The sequence below is a fragment of the Amblyomma mixtum genome, chromosome 1, assembly GCF_055824585.1.
Source record: "Amblyomma mixtum isolate Tamu chromosome 1, ASM5582458v1, whole genome shotgun sequence".
NCBI classification, from domain to species: Eukaryota; Metazoa; Arthropoda; class Arachnida; order Ixodida; family Ixodidae; genus Amblyomma; species Amblyomma mixtum.
In genome coordinates, this window is record NC_143012.1 from 216,658,531 (window position 1) to 216,675,430 (window position 16,900).

A 16,900-nucleotide genomic window follows, 5' to 3' on the forward strand; every position below is an offset into this window, starting at 1 on the left:
TTATTTGCCTGTTGTGTTAATTTAGGAACAATATGAGCGCTTCAGATTTGGTTGCTTTAGGCGAGCGCATGGGCTTGTGCGGCGCGGAGTTACGAGCGTGGGTGGAGGACGAGCTTCGTAAGGCACGGGAAGAGAGAGCCGCTGAGCGTGAAGCTGCGAAGCAGAAATTGGAATTAGAGGCACGGAATGTAGAGGCTGAGCGAGAGGCTGCGAAGGAACGCTTGGAGTTAGAGGCGCGGAACTTGCAGCTACAAATAAGGCTCATGGAGGGTAGCGCAAATCCTCCGAGTGACCGTGGAGAGCGTAGCGTCTCATCGACCAGCTCCATTAACCCGCACAGCCTCATACCACAGTTCAATGAAGCGCGGGATGACCTCGATGCCTACTTAAAGAGGTTTGAGCATGTGGCCACGGGGCAGGGTTGGCCAAAAGAAAAGTGGGCAACGGCGTTGAGCTTGTGCCTTGGCGGCGAAGCACTTAGGGTCTTCGGTCGGCTCTCGCCTGAGGATTCCGTGGATTATGATAAAGCGAAGCTTGCCTTGCTTCAGAGGTTTAGGTTCACCGCGGAAGGGTACCGAGAGAAGTTTCGCCAGAGCAAGCCCCAGGATGGAGAAACGGCCTCGCAATATGCTGCCAGGTTGTTTAGCTTTTTTGACCGTTGGGTCGAGATGCGGGGAGAAGGCCGCACTTTTGAGGTGGTTCGCGAGATGGTCGTGAGCGAACAATTTCTGAACAACTGTCATTCTCGTTTAGCCCTTTTCTTACGTGAGCGGGAGGGCAAGACAGTTGCCAAGCTGGCGGAGGCTGCCGATCATTTTCTTGAAGCGCAGCGGCAAAATAACTTGTTGTTCTTCAAAGAACAGGGGGAGCATACGATGAATAAAGCCAAGGACGAGGTTTCAGGTTCACAATCTCGCCTGCGGTGTTTTCTTTGCGAGAAGACTGGGCACAAGGCGGCGGATTGTCGGACGAAGCCGAAGCAATCGTATTGCACCTGGTGCCGCGAGGTAGGACATGATGCCCAGTCGTGCAAAGCTAAGAGGCCAGGAGACCGTGAGGAGTCCTCCTGTTGCATGACACCTCGACATTCACATCCCGATAACCCTGCAGAGGTAACGCGCGTAGAGGGCCAGTTGGGGGATATGGTCTGTCCTTCCCACCCGGTGGAAGTTGCTATGCCAGTGGGGCACGGCGAGGTGTTCGGCCAGCCTGGTTCGGTTTTACGGGATACGGGCAGCACCGGTATTGTTGTGCGTGAGTCTCTTGTACCGCCAGCGGCACTAACAGGGAAAAAGGCTACATTATTCTTGGCCAATGGGACCCGTGTAGAAGTTCCGGAAGCGGAGGTGGTGATTTCCTCACCGTACTTTTCGGGTAAGGCCATCGCGCGGTGCTTGTCTACACCCCTGTACGACATCATAATAGGCAATGTCCCTGGCGCTAAACCTCCATTCTCGGTTGACCCGCCAGTTCTAACTGAACAGGCAGTTTCCCTTGCCATGACGGGTGCGGTCGATGTTCCTTCCCTTACGGTGACAGCAAAGGTTTCAGAGAGTATTAAAAGCCCCACTCTGAACACACTCCACTTATCACGGCCGGAGTTTCGCCTGAAACAGGAAGAAGACCCGACTTTAGAGGTGTGTCGCAGGAAGTTGGGGCAAATATTTCGTGGCAAGGGACAGACCGCCCACTCTTTTGATACAGATGACGGTGTTCTCTTCCGGACGTACCAAGTGTGTCCCGGCCAGGTCGTTGAGCAAGCGGTGGTACCGAAGGGCTTACGCACGCAAGTTCTTAAGTTGGCACATAAGAGTGCATTATCCGGCCATCATGGAATACGGCAAACAATAGCTAGGGTGCTCACTGAGTTTTACTGGCCCGGTGTACAGGCTGACATTAAGAGTTATGTCAGATCGTGTGACATGTGTCAGCAGACTGTGTCGAAGGCAAGGGAGAACAGAGTGAATAACATCATAGGACGGGAACATGTAAAATCATGGTGGAAACCGAGGTCGGTTTGGAGAAAACGGTTTCACAAAGGAAAACGGAAGTACTAGCCGGAAAAGTTCTCGCGACGGTGAAGTGGTTCGATGTGAACAATGGAATACGGAAGAATGTAGCCCACACCTGTTCTTGTTGGAATTGTTTTTGTTTGTTCATGTTTGTTTTTGAGTGTCGGCTATCTACTTTTTATGCTTTCCGTGTTTCTTCGCCCTCTATGGACGCTTTACGTTGACTTTCCATGTGCTCTCTGTGCTGTGTGTGCGAAGGTCTGTGAACGCTTCGAACATTGACGACCGTCGTATTGTGTGTGGTGTGTAGTGTGCGCGCTGTGGTGCGGTGTTCTGTGTTGCGATCGTCGAACGCGTCTGGTGTCGCTCTCCGGAAGTCGAGTTCTTTCCCTTGGAAAAAACTTCCGAAGAGGGGGCCTTCTGTAAGGAGATAGCGCCACCCAGCGGCGTTCGTGAGGAGAAGACAAAGCACGAGGAGCGCGTGCTGAGGGGTACGCCGGGATAGGTCGAACAGGATTACGTGGCAGAGAAGAGAAGAGCGCGGTGGGCGACGGACGTGGACGAGTTCTGCTGGCTCCCCGAGTTCCGGGCTTGGGCCTTAGCCGCAGACGTCCGGGCCACCAGACCTGGACATCCATCGTCGAGAGCCTCAACCACCAGGCCCAGGCGCCACTCTTCTCCGTCCATCCGTCAGCTGCTCTACATAGGCCGCTTCGGGCGCCTACGTGACTTTTCCGGGATAGCAGACCTGGAAACCGTGCCGGGAGCCCACGAACGCTGACGCTGCGGTAGCCTTGCATCGACGTTGGAACGCCAAGAGACTCCTTGACTACCCGACACCCAGCCAGTCCTCTCCGCTCGTTGCTCGAATAAGACAAGTAGTGTGACTTTCCTCTTTGACTCTTTTTTCTGCATTTTTCGTAAGCACCTTGTTCTGTTTCCCCGTGTGTTTTTCCCGTGTGTTGTTGCGTTGTTCTCATGTTCCTTTCCTTTTTTCTCGCTCATATTGAAATTGGTTTCCTTTTTGATAAAATCCGCCTCGTTTATTGTTTGTACTTTTGTGTTTCTTTAAAATAAGACCTGCAATCTCTCACAGAGTCCTCACAGGTACGTCATACAAGTGTTGCACTGTTCCCGGGCAAATGTACAGAAGATACATCGCATTTTAGCGGTTTTTGTTTGGTCCTCGACCTGGGAACGGTGCCGACGGACTAATTTGTTTAGACGTGTGAAAGATGGTGGCCTTGGGCTTTTCTGTTTCTGCGCCAGCTTGTAAACAGGTTTTTCTTTTTTCGAGATGTGCGCGACCCTTTTTTGAGAACTATGTGTCAACCAAGGTTGACCCGTGTTTTGCCTGATTTTGTTGTGGGAACAAGTTATTTTTCCGGAAGAACTTTAGGTTACTTCAGAGAAGTTGCTGATAGCGTTAAATTTCTTGCTGTGCGTTTTTCGAGAGAATATTTAAGTGACGTAAAGCGGAAAAAGCTATACGCCGATCTGTGTGATGTTGTTTTTCCAGTGCCAATGTACAGAGCTTTGTACGATGGAGGCCACGGAGGGGATGTTCTGAAAAGAGTAAAAAGAATGCAAGTACAGCCAGGACACAAAACTTTCTTCTTCAAGTTACATACAGAAACACTATCAGTTAAAAGGTTTTTGGAGGGAAGGGGTTTATTCCTACCGTCGGGTTCGCATTGCCTAATCTGCAAGTGTTCCCAAACAATAGACCATGTTTTTCTTCACTGTTGGGAGGGGGTGTTTTTTTTTGGGACGTTTTGCAACGAGCAATTAAACAAGAGCTGCCGCTTCATCCCTACGGTATCAGATATTTGGCAATTGAAAACCAGGACGGGTTCCCGTTTGATCAAGTAATGCTCTGGGGCCTCCATAGTATATGGCGCTCCAGAATGGCGGGGTATTACTGCGATGCTGACGCGAGACCAGCCCGCATGTATTTTCGGGAAAATGTACGTAGATTTGTGGAAGTAATGAAACTACAAGCATGTGTACCCGATTGGCTACCCAGGATGGAAAATTTCACTCTGTTGAGAGAATTTTAAACTTGACAAGGCCTGCCAGGAAGATCTGGCAGGTTGCTGGTTTTCAAAGTTTGGTGTCTGTAGGTTTTGTGTTGCTTTCTTGAAGGCAATAAAGAAAAAAAAAGTCGATAGCTCAGTTGGTAGAGCGGTGGACTGTAGAGGTTCCGTACTGCGGACATCCATAGGTCGCTGGTTCGTATCCGGCTCGACGGAGTGTCCTTTTGTTAATATTTTACAGGCAACCCAATGGGCACCTATAATTTGTAAATTATTGCCGGCAGGTTAGCTTCGTCACATAAAGATTTTTAATTGCTGTGAAGGTCGCTTGGGGTCATTGTCTAGCCAAGAGTAAACCGTTACACCACTGCGCCGCCTCCCGAGTAAATTTCTGGCCGCGACGAACTTGAGGAAAAAAAGCCGGAGTCACCTCCGTCCCCGTCGATAGCTCAGTTGGTAGAGCGGTGGACTGTAGAGGTTTCGTACTGCGGACATCCATAGGTCGCTGGTTCGTATCCGGCTCGACGGAGTGTCCTTTTGTTAATATTTTACAGGCAACCCAATGGGCACCTATAATTTGTAAATTATTGCCGGCAGGTTAGCTTCGTCACATAAAGATTTTTAATTGCTGTGAAGGTCGCTTGGGGTCATTGTCTAGCCAAGAGTAAACCGTTACACCACTGCGCCGCCTCCCGAGTAAATTTCTGGCCGCGACGAACTTGAGGAAAAAAAGCCGGAGTCACCTCCGTCCCCGTCGATAGCTCAGTTGGTAGAGCGGTGGACTGTAGAGGTTTCTTACTGCGGACATCCATAGGTCGCTGGTTCGAATCCGGCTCGACGGAGTGTTTTTTGTTAATATTTTACAGGCAACCCAATAGGCACCTATAATTTGCAAATGATTGCCGGCAGCTTAGCTTCGTCAAATGTAGATTTTAAATTGCTGTGAAGGTCGCTTGGGGTCATTGTCTCGTCAATAGTAAACCGTTACACCACTGCACCGCTTTCCGAATCAATTGCTTGCCGCGACGCACTTGAGGAAAAGAAGCCGGGATCCCCTCCGTCCCCGTCGATAGCTCAGTTGGTAGAGCGGTGGACTGTAGAGGTTTCGTACTGCGGACATCCATAGGTCGCTGGTTCGAATCCGGCTCGACGGAGTGTTCTTTTTGTTACTATTTTACAGGCATCCCAATAGGCACCTATAATTTGCAAATTATTGCCGGCAGCTTAGCTTCGTCACATAAAGATTTTTAATTGCTGTGAAGGTCGCTTGGTGTCATTGTCTCGTCAATAGTAAACCGTTACACCACTGCACCGCTTCCCGAATCAATTGCTTGCCGCGACGCAGTTGAGGAAAAGAAGCCGGGATCACCTCCGTCCCCGTCGATAGCTCAGTTGGTAGAGCGGTGGACTGTAGCGGTTTCGTACTGCGGACATCCATAGGTCGCTGGTTCGAATCCGGCTCGATGGGGTGTTCTTTTTGTTACTATTTTACAGGCAACCCAATAGGCACCTATAATTTGCAAATGATTGCCGGCAGCTTAGCTTCATCACATAAAGATTTTTAATTGCTGTGAAGGTCGCTTGGTGTCATTGTCTCGTCAATAGTAAACCGTTACACCACTGCACCGCCTCCCGAATCAATTGCTTGCCGCGACGCACTTGAGGAAAAGAAGCCGGGATCACCTCCGTCCCCGTCGATAGCTCAACAGGTTACAGACTACAGGCTGCCGAAGTCAAAATTCTGGCGTACGCGGATGACATCGCGGTGTTCTGCGCCACCAAAGATAGCATTAGAGAGGCAACTAATGTCGTCGAAAAGTTTTGTGAGGCGACTGGAGCCCAGATAAACTGGGATAAAAGTCATGGCTTCTGGCATGGCGATTGGGTGGACACACCAGAAGCCTTTTGTCGGCTCACCTGGTCAATGATGCCAACGCAGTACCTTGGTGTGCCTCTCGGAAATTATCGCGACCCTGAACCATACTTGAGGGATCAAGCCTTGATGGCTAAAGAAAAGGCGAACGGGTGGCAAGGCAACCAACTATCGATGTTTTCTAGAGCCACTGTCTGCAACCTTTTTTTGATCTCAAAAATCTGGTACGTCATGAATGTGTTGTGTGCGGCGAGGATGAGCATTCAAAAAATGCACCGGCCGGGTTTTTGCTATTTTTATTTGGGCCTCGACTTGGGAGCGGTCCAGTCGAACGAATTTGTTTTTGCCTGTAAAGAAAGCAGGTCTTGGCCTGGCTCACTTGTTTCTGCGACAAATTGTGGCACGCTTTGTTTTTTTACGGGATCAGAATGATATCTTTCTGCGCACAGTTATACAAATTCGTAGTCTCGTCTGTTCAAAATATGTGCGGAAGGGTGACTGGATACCTGCATGAAGTTGTCTTATCGTATAGGCTGTTGAATGTACGTTTTTCCCAGCAGTACCTGTCAACCGTTACTGTTAATGGTAGTGTTGGTTCGGGGCGTGGGAGCCCCGCATGCGAGGAACCTCTCAAGGCGGTTGCTGGGTAGAGACTGGAGTTTATTTCTTTAGAGGGAGAGAGAGAGAGGGCGAGTGTACAAGAATGCACTTTCGCTGCTGTAGGAATGCAGACGGTCACGGTAAGGGAATTGGGAATGCGTCAGTCGACGGGGCCGTGGGGACCAGATGCCGTCGGGGGAGACGCCTGCTAGCTTTTGTGGGTGCTAGCTTTTGTTGGAGCGGCCGGCCCGCGCTTGTTTCTGGGAAGCGGGCGGCGGGTATGCGCGGAGGAGGCAAGGGTTGTTGGAGCGGCCTGGCGTCGCTTGGTCGACGAACACAACATCCCTTCCTCCTTAGTTGTGGTCACCGTATCGGTCGGGCGGGCGCCTTTCAAGCTGGGGTCTTAGCACTTGCTGTTGCGTGGACCCGTTGGGTTGGTCTCCGCAAGGTTGTGTCGCACGGTCGTCCAGACTGGCCGCCGGTTCTCCGTGTACGGAGGGGGGCGCTGTAGACAGGTCGAGCACAGGCGAAGTTTCCGCTGGCAGCGTGATCACGTACGTAGCTGGCACAGTGTATTGTTCACTTGCTGCTGGTCCGTTCGTCCGATCGTGTGGTGGCGGATCTTCCGTCGGGTAGGCTGCTGCACCTGGTTTAATGTGACCAAGGTGCCTACGAACCGTTCCGTTTCTGTGTTGAGAAGTCTCGTGGACTTCTGCGGAGCTCGTCACTCCCTTGAGTCCTCGCTGCTGCCTTGACGCACTTTTTGATGGCAGGGCCAGGTCCAAAGCACGCTTCTGGTGGCGTCGATGTTGCAGACGTTGTCGTCAGCACTCCAGAGTTGCAGTCGGCTGTCAAACTTCTGAGGCTGCGACGTAGCTGCTGATCGAGTGGCTTTCTGTCGGCTGCGTCGATGTTGCAGACGTTGTCGTCAGCACTCCAGGGTTGCAGTCGGCTGTCAAACTTCTGAGGGCTGCGACGTAGCTGCTGATCGACTGCTTTCTGCCGGCGTCGTCGATGTTGCAGACGTTGTCGTCAGCACTCCAGGGTTGCAGTCGGCTGTCAGACCTCTGAGGCCGCGACGTAGCTGCTGATCGGTTTGCTTTCTGCTGGCGTCGTCGATGTTGCAGGCGTTGTCGTCAGCACTCCAGGGTTGCAGTCGGCTGTCAAACTTTTGAGGCTGCGACGTAGCTGCTGATCGACTTGCTTCCTGCCGGCGTCGTCGATGTTGCAGGCGTTGTCGTCAGCACTCCAGGGTTGCAGTCGGCTGTCAAACTTTTGAGGCTGCGACGTAGCTGCTGATCGACTTGCTTTCTGCCGGCGTCGTCGATGTTGCAGGCGTTGTCGTCAGCACTCCAGGGTTGCAGTCGGCTGTCAAACTTTTGAGGCTGCGACGTAGCTGCTGATCGACTTTACGGCAGTTGGTCACGTCGCTGGAAACGTTACGGCTGTACAGCTCGGATGGTCAAGCGTACCGGCTGTACCGCTCGGATAGTCTGTCATCGACGTGCTTCTGGAGAAGTGTGACTAGGTCTCCATAGCTGACTTCTCCGGGTGGTCTAGGATCGAAGTGCTTCAGGAGAAGTGTGACTAGGTATCCATAGCTGACTTCTCCGGGTGGTCTAGGATCGATGTGCTTCAGGAGAAGTGTGACTATACGTATCCATAGCTGACTTCTCCGGGAGTCTTCGGTGTGACCAGCACGCGAGCAGTCTCGAAGGTGTCGGTCCGCATAGCGTCAGGAGGAGCGCGTGCTTCTTTGCATCGTTGGAGACATTCGTTTGCCACGAGGTAGAATGTGAGGCGCTGAATCCACGATCCACGAAAAGGCTCGATGACACCGTGCAGTCCTCCAGTAGCCATCCGCGACACCTCGAACTGCGTACGCTCTACGTCCCACCCTCGTCGCCAGTGTTAATGGCGGCGTTGGTGCGGGGCGTGGGAGCCCCGCGTGCGGGGAACCTCTCCAGGCAGTTGCTGGGTAGAGACTGGGGTTTATTTCTTTAGAGGGAGAGAGAGAGAGAAGGCGAGTGTACAAGAATGCACTTTCGCTGCTGTAGGAATGCAGACGGTCACGGTAAGGGAATTGGGAATGCGTCAGTCGACGGGGCCGTGGGGACCAGATGCCGTCGGGGGAGACGCCTGCTAGCTTTTGTGGGTGCTAGCTTTTGTTGGAGCGGCCGGCCCGCGCTTGTTTCTGGGAAGCGGGCGGCGGGTATGCGCGGAGGAGGCAAGGGTTGTTGGAGCGGCCTGGCGTCGCTTGGTCGACGAACACAACAGTTACAAAGAAAAAACTCTACAGTGACCTTGTAGATGTCATGCTCCCTGTACCTTTGTACCGTTCTCCACATCGCGGTGGCCCAGGACAGGACGTCCTAAAAAGAGTGAAGAAAATGCCTATACTACCCTCCGCCAAATCGTTCTTTTTCAAGTTACATACAAACACCCTCCCAGTTAAGACCTGGCTTCACGATAAAGGACTCTTCATTCCCTGGAACACTGACTGCTTTTTATGCAAGCAACCCGAAACAATAGAACACGTATTTCTAGACTGCTGGGACCCGATCTTTCATTGGGATGTACTCCAAAGAACTTAAAAAATACAGTTACCCCTGCATCCGTACGGCATACGTTTCTTGCCTGTGAATACCTCAGAGGAAATACCTTATGACCTCATTATGGTCCTTGGCCTCCACGCGGTGTGGAAAACACGAATGCGGACTTGGTTGTTCGCCCGGTTCGCGAACATTTCATTGAGAGCGTTGTGCGCTTAAGAAATATGTACAACGCACTGCCTGATCCACCACAATGGATAACTGTACTAGATGGATTAATGTCGCTCAAAAAATTTTAAAGTCGTGTCTGCCGAAGTGTGGCCGTCATGTTTTATTTCTTGTAAACTCTTGATTTGTACGTCAAAATCGGCAATAAAGAAAAAAAAACCGTCGATAGCTCAGTTGGCAGAGCGGTGGACTGTAGAGGCTTCGCACTGCGGACATCCATAGGTCGCTGGTTCGAATCCGGCTCGACGGAGTGTTCTTTTTGTTAATATTTTACAGGCACCCAGAGGCCACCTATAATTTGCAAATTATTGCCGGCAGCTTAGCTTCGTCACATAAAGATTTTTAATTGCTGTGGAGGTCGCTTGGTGTCATTGTCTCGTCAATAGTAAACCGTTACACTACTGCGCCGCCTCCCGAATCAATTGCTTGCCGCGACGCACTTGAGCAAAAGAAGCCGGAATCGCCTCCGTCCCTGTCGATAGCTCAGTTGGTAGAGCGGTGGACTGTAGAGGCTTCGCACTGCGGACATCCATAGGTCGCTGGTTCGAATCCGGCTCGACGGAGTGTTATTTTTGGTATTATTTTACAGGCAACCCAATAGGCACCTATAATTTGCAAATTATTGCCGGCAGCTTAGCTTCGTCACATAAAGATTTTTAATTGCTGTGGAGGTCGCTTGGTGTTATTGTCTCGTCAATAGTAAACCGTTACACTACTGCGCCGCCTCCAGAATCAATTGCTTGCCGCGACGCACTTGAGGAAAAGAAGCCGGAATCGCCTCCGTCCCCGTCGATAGCTCGGGTTCTACTTCCGGCCACCGAGCGTGACGGACGTGTGTATCATGGGCTCCCAAGGAGCGGATTCAGCGGCCCAGCCGGGCCGCGGTATCAGGAGTACGATCAAACCGAACGAGGACTACCAGCTGATTCTGCCGCATTTGCCAACAGGTTCGAGCGTTTTGCATACTGTTTTTTTTGCATGGCGACGTCCAAGCCAGGCCATACCGTGTTGAAAACTTTCGTGACGCTCTTGAGCGTCTGTCATTGCTGCCGGAAGTGGTTGCCCTCGGGGCATATCAGATGAATCATGTTTGGGCCGTGACATTCTGCAATGAAGAAGGAAAAAAACAAAATGCTACAGGCGGAGGCGTTCAACGTCAAGGACCACCGCTGTGTGGTCATTGACCTATGCAACCAGGGCGTCAGGCTGAAACTGTTCTGGCTGCTACACGGCGTGAAAGATGACGACGTGAAGGCAGCTCTGGCGGCTTTTGGAAAAGTGACCGACATAACTCGGGACAAGTGGAGAGTCAAAGGCTGCGTCGACAAGTCGTCTACTACGCGCTCAGTGACATTGAAGCTGAAGGTGGGCGTTACCATCGAGGACTTACCGCACCAGCTGCGTGTTGGAGAGAACGTCGCTCTCGTTCACGTTCCTGGCAGAGCTCCGCTCTGCCTCCGGTGCCGCGGCACCGGACACATACGTCGGGAGTGCCGTGTGCCACGTTGCGGGCTCTGTCGTCGCTTCGGCCACGACGACGCCCAGTGCGTGCGAACATATGCTACCGTAGCTGGTCCTGGTCGTAGGGATACTACTGAGGAGCATATTATGGACGAAGTCGACGCGGTAGAGGCGACCCGTGAGAGTCGGGAAGACGCAGTACCGAAAAGCATAGCCTCAGAAAAAGCAAAGCTTCCCACGGAACATGAGGCTGCCTACTCAGAAGAACCACCTGTGCCTGACACCAGAACTGAGGCGGACGCGGGAAAAGCAGATGATGCTGCGGTAGGTGCACCTGAGACGGTTTTGGAATCGACCGACGAGAAGGACGTTGACACGGAGATGCCCGCGGCGTCAACTTTGCCAGCGAAGAGGACGCACGACGAAGCTGATGACAAGGCGACGAGCTACGACGGGACGGACCATGAGGAACCTCTTCCCAAAGCGCCTCCTGTTCGACGTGCGGCCTACAAGCCCAAGACGAACATCCCTCCTGATCGTAGGACTTCGTCGGGTGTCCCTCCGCCTTAGCGGAGGTGCCTTGCAGGGTTTTCGTGTTGGTAACCCGGTCGTCGATCGGGTTCAGTGCTGACACCGCCGTACTTTGCAAACTGGAAGTATTTTTGATGAGGTGAGCTGCAAACCGATGTCACTTCGAGAGCGGCGAATCCCAACCATTTAGATGGCGTCTCAAATAACATCTTGCTTGCGTTTTGCCACACTGAACGTGAGAGGTCTGTCTGCGCGAAGGAGGCAAAATCAGCTTAAGTGTCTCTTGTTCGAAAACGAAATCGATCTGTTGGCTATTCAAGAGACAAAAATTGAAAGCGAAGAGTTGACAGATGCGATGGCTGAAATTTACCGTGCACAGTTCAGTGTTTGCGTGTGCCATGCAAAAGGAACGTCGGGAGGGTGTCTGATTTTAACTCGAAACTGCAAAGTCGCTGTGGAAACTGTATTTTCATGTGAAAGCGGCCGGATTGTAGCATGCGATTTTTACTTTTCTGGTGTAGAGTGGAGAGCTGTGTGTGTATATGCACCTAATAGAATTCCCGAACGAGATGCCTTTTTTCGCCGTGTTCAACCTTTCCTGCTGACAGAAAAGCGTGTACTATTGCTTGGAGATTTTAACTGTGTGTGTAGAACTGAAGATAGAACAACGAACAAAACCCTGCAGGACACGAGTGCCGAGCTGCTGTTTGAGATGATTAATGAAGCAGAATTGGAAGACATTGGCATTATAATGCAAGGTTCAGAACAAGCGCAGTACACGCATTTCCAAGGCGTTAGTCACGCAAGGCTGGACAGAATTTATGTTTCTTCTGAGGTTGTGCCCTGATGTTCCCAGTACCAGACTGTGCACGTCAGCTTCAGTGATCATTCTTTAGTCGTGGTCACACTTGGGGAGAGGAAAAGGACTGTCAAGTTTAGTTGGGAATTATGGAAATTTAATGACACATTGTTGGAGGATGAGGAGTTTAGCAAGAAACTAAAAGACTCAGTCAAAAGCTTGTTAGAAAAAGAGTCAGACTTTATACAAACATGGGAACAATTTAAATGCGACGTGAAAGTGGCCGCTATAGAAAGAGCATGTGTTTTAAAGCGTAAGGAAAAACAGCAAGAAAAGGAACTTCGTACCGAGCTTGATTTCATGCTCAGCATGGAAGGCGTCAAGCCGGGGTTGTACAGACAAGAAATAAGAGACCAAAACTAAGCTTGAACTAATAGATGAAACGAAATATCGAGGTGCAGTGATAAGGGCTCGCAGCGAAAGATTTTGGCTTGGGGAGACGCCCACAAAAAGGGCGCTCAGCGACGAAAAACAGTATGCAGTTTCGAAAGAGATAAAGGAAATTTGTTATCGTAATGACGTAACTTCCGAATCTGAGATGATTGAAAGGGCGTTTCTGGAATATTACCAAAACTTGTTCAGCCTTAAAACGCCCGATGTTGAACAATATAAAACTGCATTCCTGTCGCTAATGCCAAGAGTCGAGGATGACCTGGCGCAAGTACTTGAGGAGCCCATAACGGCAGCAGAAATCGAAGCTGCAATACAGCAGCTGAGCTTAAACAAGTCGCCTGGGCCGGACGGCCTCGGTGCAGCACTTTACAAGGCTATGAAAACAGAAATGGCAATAGCATTACAACGCGTAATAAGCGAGTGTTATGAAAGAAAGTTAACTCTGCCGTCTTTCCGAACCTCCCACGTGGTGTTGATCCCAAAATCGGACGACCCGAGTAGGTTGCAGTCAGTTGAGTGTTACCGCCCAATAAGCTTAACTAACGTAGACTACAAAATTTATATGAAAGTGCTAGCCGGACGACTCCAAACAGTAATTAAAACCCTTGTTGGCCCACACCAGACCTGTGGCATAAAAGACAGAACCATTTTTACTAACATACACGTAGCTAGGAGTGTCCTTGAATGCTGTGATGCAACGGAGGGTTGTGTCGCCTTGATCCAACTAGACCTGCATAAGGCGTTTGATAAAGTTGTACATGAAATTTTGTTCGCGCTGTTGGAACATGTGAATGTAGGATGTATCGTCACTGATGGCGTGAAAATTGTTTACAATGGCTGTACATCAAGGTTCATAATTAATAAGCGCCTGAGTAATAGTATTCCTGTCTTGTCGTCAGTGAGGCAGGGTTGCCGTCTTTCTCCACTGCTTTTTGCACTTTACCTGGAGCTCTTTTGTTTAAAGCTGTTAACTACGCAAAACATTCGAGGTTACGCCTTTTGTCATAATGAAGTGAAGGTATTGGCATATGCAGATGATGTAGCAGTGTTCTGCAGAGACCAGGAAAGCGTGCAAGAAGTGGTGAGAGAAGCCGTAAATTTTTGTGATGCAAGTGGCTGTGCGATAAACTGGCAGAAATGTTTTGGTTTTTGGCATGGAAAGTGGCAGGCCACGCCAGAAGTATTCTGTCGAATGAAGTGGGTAGACACGCCAGGAAAGTACCTCGGCGTGCCGCTAACCAACTACACAGAAAGCAAAGAATATTGGGCCCATGAAACCGAACAAGTCAAAGCTCAGACAGGCAAATGGGGCGGTCACAACTTTTCCATGTTTGCAAGAGCTACGGTGTGCAACATGTTTTTATTAGCGAGGATTTTCTATGTTCTGCAAGCGTTAACTTTGCCAAGGACTTCAGTGCAAAGGTTGCACAGAGTGTTTGCAACGTTTATTTGGTCGTCAACATGGGAACGTACCAGCCGATGCAATCTGTTCCACAAGGTGCGGAACGGGGGGCTAGGATTATCAAATTTATTTCTGAGGCAGATAGTGACTAGATTCTTTTTCTTGCGTCAAGATAATGATTTTCTGCGAACTATTATACAAGTGCGATTGTCAGAATCACTGCCTGATTATGTTGTGTCATCCATGTCTGCAGGTCGGAGTGGGTTAAGTGCTTTCTTGCAAGAAGTTGTTGCAGCAGTGCGTATTCTTCGGTCAAAATTTTCCGACGAGTATCTAGCCATTGTAACAAGGAAAAAGATGTACAAGGACCTGCTCGATGTGTTTCTGCCAGTGCCTGTTTATCGCAGTGCATATCTTTTGGGTCGCGAACGCGATGTGCTAAAAAGGGTCAAAAGAATGCCGGTGAAGCCTTCAGTGCGTTCTTTCTTTTTTCAATTGCATACTGCAACCCTCCCAGTGAAGCCATGGTTGCAGAGCAAAGGCCTTTTTGTACCTTGGTCAGTGGAATGTCTAATTTGCAAAAAAGTGGAAACTATAGAGCATATCCTTCTCGATTGTCATGACGCTGTCTTTCTTTGGGATGTCTTGAAACGCACCGTGAAAAAAGTTACCTTTGACGCCTTTTGGAATACGCTTCCTACCATGTGCAGAAACAGGTGAAGTGCCTTGCGACCTGCTAATGTTGCTCTGCATGCATAGCCTATGGCGCACGCGAATGGATGTCAGGCATGAACATTCTGTTGTGCATCCTGCACATCAGTATTTCATTGAAAGCATCATGTACACACAGGAAGTTTTCGGACAGCGAGCTCCACAACCTGAGTGGTTGCCTGTCCTCGACCAACTAAAATCATTTAACCCATTTTATCATGGTGCACTAGCTAGAAACTGACCAGTGCTTTTATTGTCATGTCATTGTATTTTTGTGTTTCGTTTTTCCGGCCAAATCGGTAATAAAAAAAAAACCGTCGATAGCTCAGTTGGTAGAGCGGTGGACTGTAGAGGCTTCGCACTGCGGACATCCATAGGTCGCTGGTTCGAATCCGGCTCGACGGAGTGTTCTTTTTGTTAATATTTTACAGGCACCCAGAGGCCACCTATAATTTGCAAATTATTGCCGGCAGCTTAGCTTCGTCACATAAAGATTTTTAATTGCTGTGGAGGTCGCTTAGTGTCATTGTCTCGTCAATAGTAAACCGTTACACTACTGCGCCGCCTCCCGAATCAATTGCTTGCCGCGACGCACTTGAGGAAAAGAAGCCGGAATCGCCTCCGTCCCCGTCGATAGCTCAGTTGGTAGAGCGGTGGACTGTAGAGGCTTCGCACTGCGGACATCCATAGGTCGCTGGTTCGAATCCGGCTCGACGGAGTGTTATTTTTGTTATTATTTTACAGGCAATCCAATAGGCACCTATAATTTGCAAATTATTGCCGGCAGCTTAGCTTCGTCACATAAAGATTTTTAATTGCTGTGGAGGTCGCTTGGTGTCATTGTCTCGTCAATAGTAAACCGTTACACTACTGCGCCGCCTCCCGAATCAATTGCTTGCCGCGACGCACTTGAGGAAAAGAAACCGGAATCGCCTCCGTCCCCGTCGATAGCTCAGTTGGCTTTCCACTTCCGGGCGCCGAAGCGAACGGACGTGTGATGACGGGCTCCGTTGGAGCGGCTACAGCGGCCATGTCTGGCCGCGGAAACAGGTTTATGTCAACTGATAGTGAGTACCAGGTTGTTCTGCCCAGTTTGCCTACAGGTCCGTTTGTTGTAAATACAGTTTTTTTGCACGCGGACGTAAGTGCTCGCCCGTACCGGGTAGAAGATTTCCGTGACGCCCTCGCTCAACAGTCGGTGCTCACCGAGGTTATCGCCTTGGGGGCGTACCGCATGAGCCATGTTTGGGCTGTCACGTTCAAGGACGCTGAAACGGCAAAGAAGCTAGCCAGCATTGGTGAATTGCAAGTGAAGAAGCAGCGCTGCCTCGTCATCGACCCGGCCAACAGGGACGTCCGCATGAAGGTGCACTGGCTTCTCCACAGTGTACCGGATGAGGACGTACGCCTCGCCTTCGCCCCGTTCGGCAAAGTCACTGAAGTTGCCCGCGAGCGTTGGCGGGTCCAAGGAGTGACCGACAAGGGCTCTACCACCAGGCTCGTGACACTGAAGCTGAATGCTGGAGTGCAAATTGACGATGTGCCCCATCAGCTAAGTGTTGCAGGTGAGCTGGCCCTCGTGGTTGTGCCGGGCAGGGCTCCGCTCTGCCTTCGCTGTCGCGGCACGGGTCATATTCGCCGCGAGTGCCGCATCCCACGGTGTGGTGCCTGCCGGCGCTTCGGACACGAAGACAGCCAGTGCGAGCGGACATATGCCAGCGTCACCGGACTGGGGAGCAAAGAGGATACGTCCGACTTGCTAATGGATGAAGCGGACGTCGAGGAGTTATCGTCGGCGGGAGGAAGACAAGCAGCGCATTTGCCAACGGCAACTCAGGCTCAACTGCAAACTACGCAGAAACCTGTCGTTGTGGCAAGCGCCGCGGAACAGCAACAACCACCTGCCCAGGACGTCGTGGCTACGCCGAAAGGCGTGGAAAAAAAGCAGCCTGAACCGCACGTGAGCGACGACCACACCGCGGCAGAGAACATGGACACGTCCCGTGAATCAACGAGTCCCGCAGCCGGGAAGAGGACGCATGAAGACACCACCAGCATGCTGCAGCAGCGGGACGAAAGCGGCGGGGACGAGCCGCCGCAGAAAACGCCAGGTAGGCGGGCGTCGTTCAAGCCGCGACCGAACATTCCGGTCGACTCTCGGCAGGCGGGTAAACCGCCTCCGTAGCTTTGTGTTGCCTTCGTCATAATGGGAACGGGGGGATTTCTAAGCTCTATGGCTGTG

General features: G+C 51.0%; 8 non-coding genes across 8 annotated transcripts; all 8 read left to right on the forward strand.

Moving 5' to 3' along the window:
* The first annotated feature begins 4,486 nt into the window (after positions 1–4,486).
* Positions 4,487–4,577, forward strand: TRNAY-GUA (transfer RNA tyrosine (anticodon GUA)). Its single transcript is given in 2 exon segments — positions 4,487–4,523; positions 4,542–4,577. It is a non-coding gene; the product is annotated as a tRNA-Tyr (tRNA).
* A 222-nt stretch (positions 4,578–4,799) lies between these two features.
* On the forward strand, positions 4,800–4,890 carry TRNAY-GUA (transfer RNA tyrosine (anticodon GUA)). Its single transcript is given in 2 exon segments — positions 4,800–4,836; positions 4,855–4,890. It is a non-coding gene; the product is annotated as a tRNA-Tyr (tRNA).
* A 221-nt stretch (positions 4,891–5,111) lies between these two features.
* TRNAY-GUA (transfer RNA tyrosine (anticodon GUA)) lies at positions 5,112–5,202 on the forward strand. The gene is given in 2 exon segments: positions 5,112–5,148; positions 5,167–5,202. It is a non-coding gene; the product is annotated as a tRNA-Tyr (tRNA).
* Positions 5,203–5,425: 223 nt separating this feature from the next.
* TRNAY-GUA (transfer RNA tyrosine (anticodon GUA)) lies at positions 5,426–5,516 on the forward strand. The gene is given in 2 exon segments: positions 5,426–5,462; positions 5,481–5,516. It is a non-coding gene; the product is annotated as a tRNA-Tyr (tRNA).
* Positions 5,517–9,460: 3,944 nt separating this feature from the next.
* TRNAY-GUA (transfer RNA tyrosine (anticodon GUA)) lies at positions 9,461–9,551 on the forward strand. Its single transcript is given in 2 exon segments — positions 9,461–9,497; positions 9,516–9,551. It is a non-coding gene; the product is annotated as a tRNA-Tyr (tRNA).
* Positions 9,552–9,773: 222 nt separating this feature from the next.
* On the forward strand, positions 9,774–9,864 carry TRNAY-GUA (transfer RNA tyrosine (anticodon GUA)). Its single transcript is given in 2 exon segments — positions 9,774–9,810; positions 9,829–9,864. It is a non-coding gene; the product is annotated as a tRNA-Tyr (tRNA).
* A 5,108-nt stretch (positions 9,865–14,972) lies between these two features.
* TRNAY-GUA (transfer RNA tyrosine (anticodon GUA)) lies at positions 14,973–15,063 on the forward strand. The gene is given in 2 exon segments: positions 14,973–15,009; positions 15,028–15,063. It is a non-coding gene; the product is annotated as a tRNA-Tyr (tRNA).
* A 222-nt stretch (positions 15,064–15,285) lies between these two features.
* TRNAY-GUA (transfer RNA tyrosine (anticodon GUA)) lies at positions 15,286–15,376 on the forward strand. The gene is given in 2 exon segments: positions 15,286–15,322; positions 15,341–15,376. It is a non-coding gene; the product is annotated as a tRNA-Tyr (tRNA).
* The last annotated feature ends 1,524 nt before the right edge of the window (positions 15,377–16,900 follow it).